Raw genomic sequence first — 9,586 nt, 5'->3', positions numbered from 1 at the left:
GAATCTTTGAACAAGATCCAGAACATGGGCTTCCCATGACAGTTTACTGTCTATCTGAACACATAGAAATTTTAAATGTTCCGTTTCACTAACCATATACCCATTCTGTGAAATTAAAACGTCAGGTTTTCTTAAATTGTTTTTGAGAAACCGTAAAAACTGAGTCTTACTGTGATTTAGTGCTAGTTTATTTTCTACAAGCCATGAACTTAGGTCGTGACCTGCAGTATTTGAAACCGAGTCAATGTTGCACACAACATCCTTTACTACCAAGCTAGTGTCATCAGCAAACAAAAATATCTTAGGAGACGAGGTACTGGCAGAAGTAAAGCTGTGAGGATGGGGCGTGAGTCGTGCTTGGGTAGCTCAGTTGGTAGAGCATTTGCCCGCGAAAGGCAAAGGTCCCGAGTTCGAGTCTCGGTCCGGCACACAGTTTTAATCTGCCAGGAAGTTTCAGAAATATCTTAGAGTTACCTGTAATACAAGAGGGCATTTCATTTATATTAATAAGGAACAGGAGTGGCCCCAACACTGATCCCCAGGGCACCCCCACAATAAAAGTACATAAAAATTTTACTACTTTGCCGCCTTCCCCCATCTCTGGTAGGTGGAGTACTTCTTTGAACGGTTCTGTGTTTATCTGTAATAAATTTCAGACCATATGCAGATTTTGCAGATTTTTAGGTGCTGTGCCAGACAGTACTTTATACGTAAGAAAGGGTAAAGAACTAAAAGGTAAAGAAGAACTGCAAGATAAATATTTATGTCGTACACGGAAACTCTTTCCTGACAACTGTAATGAGAAAACTGTTTTGAGAAAGACGTGAAGGAAGCACTTGAAGATATTGGAAAGCAGAAGTATGAGAAAAGCTTATCCAAAACCCTTGAGGTGGGGGACGCGGTCAATGACCGAGAATATTGAGACTCAAGTATAAAAACAAAATCCGTAATTCTTGAGTTTATGAAGAACATTTCTTTTTATTTACACTTAATTTTTGAGTGATCTCATATGCAGCCCCCCCCCCTCCACCCCCTACCCCACACCCCACGCTACGCACCCAAAAAGATTCAGTTTTGTTGCAACTGTTTTCTGATGTCATGACTAAAGTAGGTCAGTGTGTTTGGAGGTTTTTCATTTCATTTTTCTGTGCTGGAGTGAATTTTTTTGGGGTGTTGTGATTTAATGGCTTGCATAAGCATTCCGTAGTAAATTTTCACATTTGGAATCAACTCCTACGTCAGCACTTCTTTACCTGAAATTCTGAGATGTATTAATGACAATATGGTATGTAAGTAAACAAGAATTGTAAGTGACTTACTACATAAAATCATCACTTCACAACTGCTAAACAAAATCGTACTTATCTACGTCTATGCTGCACCCAGCAATAAAATTTGATACGTTCTCCAACTCCTCCTTCAGTGCTGTTTTCCATCTCTGGAACAAGCTACCTATCATTCTGCGTGTAATTCGATGCCTGGTTCCATTTAAGAAAAAGCTGAAACATTTCCTTTTTTAATTCGCCGCACACAGTTCGAGACTGTACTACTTTTAAGAAAATAATTTTTCTCTGATAAATGAATATGCACACCCTTTTCTCTCTGACAAAGAGTGAAGGAAGCACTCATGTCTTCTTCCAGATGTCCTTCATTGTATTTTCCTCTTCCAGTAAGTCATGTAATATTTTCTTCTGCTTTCTGTACGAGATTACTGTTGTTCCACCACTCCCCAATGTTCCTCTTTCTCTCCATTTCTCATCTGTCTTTCGCGTCGTATGCTGTCGCAGCCCACGATCTAGAGCTACCTCCAACAAGTCATGTACACTGGGCTATGCAGTTAGCACTGCCAGTGGGTTTTATGCAACCAGCAACACCTTCAAATAACACGCTCGCTACATGCAAAATATTAGTTTGAAAAAGTGAGCAGGACTTTTTTGTACGAAATTTAATGTTGTAAATTTTGTACTGTCATATATATTCGGCAGAGGCTGTAGTTTTTGAATTACTCAAGAAAAACTTATAAAAGTGATCTTCAAACACATTTTTGAAGAACAAATCGAAAACCATCGCGTCCAACGGAAACGCATTCCAGTACACAATTTAACTGCATTAATTTCCTGGAAAAAAGCCCTATTCATTTTTTCTGTGGGACAAATAGTATGTGCGTAGCGAGTGAGAGAATATGTTAATTTAGTAGATGGTTTTTGAAGGCATTGCGTGTCGCATAAAACCCAGGGGTAGAGGCTGCAGAATTAGGCTGCATATTCTACTCTTCATAAACAAAAACGACATAGCTGTTTTCTGTTTAAACTATTATTATTTAAATTTGCTGCCATTAATATCTCTAAAGAGTGGATACCATACTTTACACACCAGCAGTCATAAAAGTTTCGATAGTGGATTAATTGAAAACTGAGAAATATTAGTACGATGGTTTTAATCCTTGAAGTGTTTTTGAGTCTCCTCCCACACCTTGAGTACAATGCACAGAATGTTTATACAATCATATGAGCTTGTGAGAAAACGCCGTCTTTGGGATGTTGTTCATCTTCCGCGGCACATTCACACCTCCTTCGCTTTGGAGAACAATCAGAAACCCATTCCGTTTTTATCATTTTGTGATGGGTTCGTAGTGATAATACCAAGTCTCGTCAGCTATGACGACTTTTTCTAGAAAAGGGAAGTCCACATTTTTCACTACAATCAAGTTGTACCAGGTGTCCAGGTGTTTGGTTTGGGAAGCAAGGTGTGTGGGAAGCAGTTTTCACACTTTCCTCATCTTTTTTTTTTTTTTTTAAAAAAAAGCTTCAAATAGCTCTAAGCACATGGTCATCTGAGGTCATCAGTCCGCTAGTCTTCTTTCTTTCGCTTACGCCGTAGTCCCGCAGCGATCGCAGGGTCGGCGTGGGTAGAATGGATTTGGCAATGTTAGTATTAGGGATGGCTAGATGCCCTTCCTGCTGCCACCCCGTGCCCCCCAGGACACAATCAGTGTACCCCAACTGTCTGCATCTAGTGTAAATCGTGAAATAGTGCAGACGTGTTTCAAATGTCTGCGACGCGTGGAACTGAGGCGGAACGTGGGGACCAGCTCAGTATTCACCTAGTGGGATGTGGAAAACCGCCTAAAAACCACATCCAGGCTGGCCGGCACACCGGCACTCGTTGTTAATTCGCTGGGTGGATTCTATCCGGGGCCGGAGCGCCTAACCGTGTGCAGGAAGCAGCGCGTTAGCGCGCACGGCTACCCTGCCAATCATCACTCCTCTAGACTTATAACTACTTAAACCTAAGTAACCTAAGGACATCACACACATCCGTGCTCGAAGCAAGATTCGAACCTGCGACCGTAGCAGCAGTGCGGTTCCTGACAGAAGCGCCTAGAACCGCTCGTCGACAGCGGCCGGCTATCTTCAAAAGATTTTGAAGAATATCTTGAGCACTTGATTTAGAGACGTTCAGATCGCTGCCTCACTGCGATTTATGATACAACAACGACGATATTCTATGGCCACATATCCACTGTTTGACACTGCCTAGCTCACGGCTGACTCATAATGCACATCTGTTGTTCACATTTGTTAGTTCAAGCTGGCACCGTAGTTACTGCTCTGATTTCACTTGTGCGCTAGGAATAAAATCAGCTTCGGAACTTTTTGGACGGGTAGGCTCAAATGGCTCTGAGTACCATGGGAGTTAACTTCTGAGGTCATCAGTCCCCTAGAACTTAGAACTGCTTAAACCTAACTAACCTAAGGACATCACACACATCCATGCCCGAGGCATGCGGTCGCGCGGTTCCAGACTGTAGCGCCGGCCGGCGAACGGATAGGGTATATCTGTAGTAGAACTAGGTTTACTGTTCAGGAAGGCTATTAGTCTGCCCAATTTTCTGGTATGCAACTCCACAGATTCTTATCCTCCCTTATTCTTCTCAGTGCCACTTCATTCCCTGCTTTCTCTATCTAATTAATATTCGCCATCGTCCAAACCGTAGGTAGCAACGGAAAGACTTCCACAGCGCGTTCTACAGCGTATTGCTTTACAAGATTCGTCGCTGCTGTGCGGGCAGAGAAAAAACCAGAGGGTGCAGAGAACTGGAACGCACTAGCTGGCGGCGCACTGCGCTGCAGAGGCGACACATATCGTCCGGGTACGGCGGCAGTATCTGCGGCCCGCCGCGGGCGAGAGCCAGTATTTAGGGGACGCCAGCCGTTATGGCGGCCGGAATGTTGATAACAGCCGTAATTAATGAAGAGGCCGCACGTCCCCCGCGGCGCCACTGCGCCGTCATGTCGCCGCAATTTATACGTCGACGTGGACGTGCGCGCCTAATTTATACTGCCCGCAGCACGGCGCGGTAAACGGAGATGACGGCCGCCTGGGCTGTAGCGCGGACAACCACTCTGCCCCCAGGCTGCAAGCGAACGCCGCGCAGCACACACGCTTCTGGGAAGCGTGGCCGACGCAGCCGGCATCTGATCCTCTGTCCGGGAACAAAACCACGGCACCTGCAGCGGCGGTATTTATTTAGCCTCATCCTGTGTCGCGCATTTACACACCACATGAACAGCTTAGGCTCTTCGGGTCGACTTTCACGGCGGACCAGGAGCACAGCATGTCATACACTCAGAACAGCTACACTTCACAGATCCGATTTTTTAATAAAGCCGCGTATAAAATAGATGCACATGTAAAGTGGATTTAGACAGTCCGCAATAGTTGGTAACTGAATGCTTCACACTCAGAAGGGCGGAGGTTCAAATCGCTGCGCGATCTTCTAGACCCATGTTTTCCGTGGAGTCCCTAAATCGCATAAGCAAAGGTCGGTACGATTTCACTGACATAAAAACGTCTGATTTCACACTATCGACTCACATTGGAAATGGAAATTTGTGGTAAGGTCTTATGGGACCAAACTGCTGAGGTCAGCCGCGCAGGATTAGCCGAGCGGTCTAAGGCGTTGCAGTCATGGACTGTGCGGCTGATCCCGGTAGAGGTTCGAGTACTCCCTCGGGCATGGGTGTGTGTGTTTGTCCTTAGGATAATTTAGGTTAAGTAGTGTGTAAGCTTAGGGACTGATGATCTTAGCAGTTAAGTCCCATAAGATTTCACACACATTTTTTGCTGAGGTCATCGGTCCCTAAGTTTATACACTAGTTAATCTCACTTATACTAACTTACGCTAAGGACGACACACACACCCATGCTCGAGGGAGAATTCGAACCTCCGACGGGAGAAGCCAGGCAGATCGTGACAAGACGCCACAGATCGCTCGGCTACCCCGTGCGGCCGACGCACGTTAATGTGACCACCTGTCAAATGCCTAAATGGCCATCTTACGCAGCGTGGACAGTTGCGAGATGTGCAGAAAGGGTCAGTGAGGTTCCTGAAGGTACCGACAGGGATGTGGAATGAAGCCAGCTCCAGTGCCATAGTGAGCTTCGCTAGGTTTCTCGGATACTCCATGGGACGAACAGCCAGATCGAGGTGGTCCCATAGATTCTCAATTGGTTTTAAATCCATGGAGTTTTAAATCCACAGGTAAACGCAGTGTGGTGCTCTTCGATCCACACAAGTACGCTGTGAGCCTGTGTGACACGTTGTATTGTCCTGCTTCCAGATGTTGTCGTGCAGAAGAAAAAGAAACTTCATGTAAGGGTGGACATGGGAACCAAGGATAAATGCATACTTGTTGATCGGTTGTGCCTTCCAGGATGACGAGATCATTCAGGGAATGCCCACGAAAAAACGTTCCTCAGACCATAAAGCTGCCTCCTCCGGTCTGGACCATCAGCTTTCGTAAGTTTTACGGCGTAAAACGTGGTTCATCTGTAAAGGTCACCTGCCGCCACTCGGTGGCGGTACTGATGTGCAAACTCCAGCCTTCGCGCCGATGAACGGCAGTCAGCATGGGTGCATGAACCAGGCAGCTGCTGTGGTGGCCCATATGCAGCAATATTGGCGGAACGGTCGTTGAGCAGACGCTATTGGTACTCACCTCCTTCATCTGGGCGGTCAGTTGCTCAACAATTACAGGTCCATGCGCCGGTACACATGTCCACAGCCCCGTCGCTCAAAAAAAAGAAAAAAAAATGGTTCAAATGGCTCTGAGCACTATGGGACTTAACATCTGAGGTCACCAGTCCCCTAGAACTTAGAACTACTTAAAGCTAACTAACTCAAGGACATTACACACATCCATGCCCGAGGCAGGGTTCGAATCTGCGACCGTAGCGGTCGAGTGGTTCCAGACTGAAGAGCGTAGAACCGCTCGGCCACATCTGCAGGCCCCCGTCGCTCAACCCCGTCATCTATGACCCATATTGCACCATACTTGCCTTGGCATCAGTTTTGGATAACGCCATCTTGCCATGCACGTTAACCACGGCGGCACGCAAACAGTTTACAAACTTAGCCGTTTCATAAATGCTTCACTCTTGGCCCGCAAGCCAAAGATCGTGACGTTTACGACTTCAGATAAATCGCTCCATTTCAGCAATATGACAATTCCCCCGACAAGCATTATGTACCTTTCACTACCAGTATGGGTACCTGCCTCCTGTGAGTGGTTATCGTACGTTGGCGTCGAACATAGCCGTTGGTGACATTAACGTGGCTGGAGCGTGTATAAAATGCAGTCTTGCTACTGAACCTTCTGGATCGTATGGGTTGCTTTTATACAATGCAGGCACCAATAATTGTATGTGGTTCCGAACTCCAAAAGCATGTGTCTTCACACAGCAGCTGATGTCAGATGTATGAAGAGCACACATGCTCAAGAAGTTCGGACATCTAGGGAACCTTGTCTTATACACCAACGAGTGGTACAATGTGTCATTCATGCCACAGCCCTGAAGGTGAGATGATTGTAACGTTCAAACTGGTTCCCTAATGAAACAATATCAAAATAACGGCTGTTGGTTCAGTATTATTACGTTTCATCAACCAGCTGCAGTTCCACGCTCCTGAACCCAACATGGAGCTACATTTTCTGGATCGTATGGTCGTGGTACAAGAATTCTTTTTGTTCCAGACTTTTCGTCCACAGGTCCACAGTGCTTCTGATTCAGTCGACAACAGTCAGTGGAACCAGGAAAACATCTGGAAATGTCCGAAACAATTTTGTCATGACAAAAGGTCAGAAAAAATAGGTTTCATGGACCATGACCTACAACCCGGGAGATTCTTCAGCAACTACGGCTCACTTATTTTCCCGATTACGCCTACGCCTAAGTACAGGTTCCGCGAGATCTGTACAATGTATATGAAGATGGTATCTGTTCTTTCGGACACATCCGAAACAACAGATAACATCTTCATATAGTGAAGGCTAACCGGCCATTGACCTTTTTCTTCTGTGCTGGATGACTCTTACGGGACTCGGTAAGATTGTTTGCTGCGAGTAATGAGTGTAATGGGCATGGGCACTACGAATGTAGTGTGTGGACGTTAAGTTGTGAATGTTAGTCTCACGGGGAGCGTGCAGGGGATAAATCCCTGCAGTCTCAGTTTCCTCTAGGCCCTCGGTGGATGAGATGGATAGAGCGTCTGCCATGTAAGTAGGAGATCCTGGGGTCTAGTCCCGGTCGGGGCACTTATTTTCAACTGTCCCCGTTGATATATATCAACGCCTGTCGACAGCTTATGGTCTTGATTTAATTATCATTTCATGTACAATATATGTTCGTACCAATATCACAGATATTCCTTCCTTTTCCATTCATTTACTTAGCGAGGAAAAAAATACTGTTTTTACACATAGATCAAACCAGAGAGACATATGTTACCATATAATCCGCAGCCAGTTATTTATCAGGCGCCATGTTAAACTTGTTACTGTAAGAACATAGATTTTTTGACAGTGCAATTTAAAATAATAGTAAACACATCATACAACATACGGAGAGAATACATATCATATATAAATAGTAATGCTTTATCACATAGCATACACACACGATGAAGATCGTATAAGCTACTGTAGCCAGTTATTGTACCAGGCGCCAGGGGGGATCTATGAAACACTAACCTAGAATTAAGTGGACTATCGCATAAACATACCTCAGTAAGTAGGCTTGGGAGGGACTGCACATTGATGTCGGATTCGAGGTCACCTTCGGAGGCCTCCTTCCTGGGTAGCGGAGGTGAAGGTACCTCTACTACTCCATTTTTCCTTATCTCTTCTATCGCTCTTCTTAAACCATTTTTTAATAGTTTTCTGTTTCCGGTATCATTTATCATAGGTTAATAGGTGTAATACAACTGACGTACACACAAAGAAAGAGGACAAAAATCTCCACGGGGCCCCACCTCCACATGGTATGGACTACAGAGCACACGGCCTCAGCTGTGTAGCGTGAGAGCTGCGTGGTAGTCAGCCGTTGGTTCTGGCTAAGTGGACTCAATGGAGCACTAAACCCGCACAAAGATTATCAGATGGCGGCCCCTAGTAGCCCAAATGCAGCATAAAAAAAAATGCAGCATTTCATTATGACTCTGTACACACACTAACTCTCTTATCTTATTCTCACGATCCCTAAGCGAGATGTGCGATAGGAGCAGTACAATGGTAATTCGGTTTTCTCGGATAACAGGTTCCCAAAATTTACCCCAGTTCGAGCTTGTGATGCGTCTTATTGTCGTCAGGAAATTAAATCTAAATCTTTCTTCCTTCCAATTAAACGATAACATGTGTTAAACTTGTGTTAGTTAATTCCACGTCCTACATATTACTCGTACCACATCTGCCCAAATGATTTGCGTGTATGTACAGCTGCTTGCTGGCCACTTACAGTTTATTATATCGCGCAAAACTTCGATGTTTGTCGATGTTATTGTAATTCTGTCAGAGACTGCAAAGGACTAGGAACAGAAGCTGAATGGAATCGACAGTGCCCTGAAAAGGGAAAGATTAACGAAGGTAATGCAGTGCAGTCGAATTACATACGGCGATGCTGGGGTTATTAGTTTAGTAAATGAGACACTAAAAGTGGTAGATGAGTATTGCTATGAGCACAGCAAAACAACTTATCACTGCCGCAGTATAGAGGATATAAAACGCAGGCAATAGTAAGAAAAGCGTTTATGATAAGGAGGAATTTCTTAACATCTAATATCAGTTTAGGGGGTTAAGAAATCTTTTATGGAGGTACTTGTCTGTAGTGCAGCCTTCCATGGAAGTGAAACGTGGATGATACGCAGTTCAGACAATAAGAGAATAGAAGCAGTTGAATAATGCTGAAGATTAGATGGGTGGATCGTATAACAAACGTGGAAATACTGAATCGTATTGGGTAAAAAGGTAATATACAGTACAACCAGAATAAAAGAAGCAGTCAGTTGATAGGATACGTACATCCTGAGGTACCAAAGAATTGTCAGTATGATAATGGAAAGAAATGTGAGAGGTCAAACTAGAAATGGGGCACCAAGCCTTGAATACAGTAAGCAGGTTCAAAAGGCTGTTAGTTGTGGTACTTGTGCGGATATAAAGAGGTCCCCACAGGATAGACAAGTGTGGACAACTGCATAAAATAAGTCTTCGGACTGAACACTAAGTAAGACACATAACAAAATTCAAAT

The 9,586-nt window shown here is 44.6% G+C and overlaps 1 non-coding gene across 1 annotated transcript; it reads left to right on the top strand.

Annotated features, from left to right (window-relative positions):
- Window positions 1-354: 354 nt before the first annotated feature.
- On the top strand, window positions 355-429 carry Trnas-cga. The gene has a single exon. It is a non-coding gene; the product is annotated as a tRNA-Ser (tRNA).
- The last annotated feature ends 9,157 nt before the right edge of the window (window positions 430-9,586 follow it).

Source organism: Schistocerca piceifrons, chromosome 2, assembly GCF_021461385.2.
Source record: "Schistocerca piceifrons isolate TAMUIC-IGC-003096 chromosome 2, iqSchPice1.1, whole genome shotgun sequence".
NCBI classification, from domain to species: Eukaryota; Metazoa; Arthropoda; class Insecta; order Orthoptera; family Acrididae; genus Schistocerca; species Schistocerca piceifrons.
Note: the sequence above shows the minus strand (reverse complement) of the source record. Positions and strands in the feature narration are given on the sequence as shown.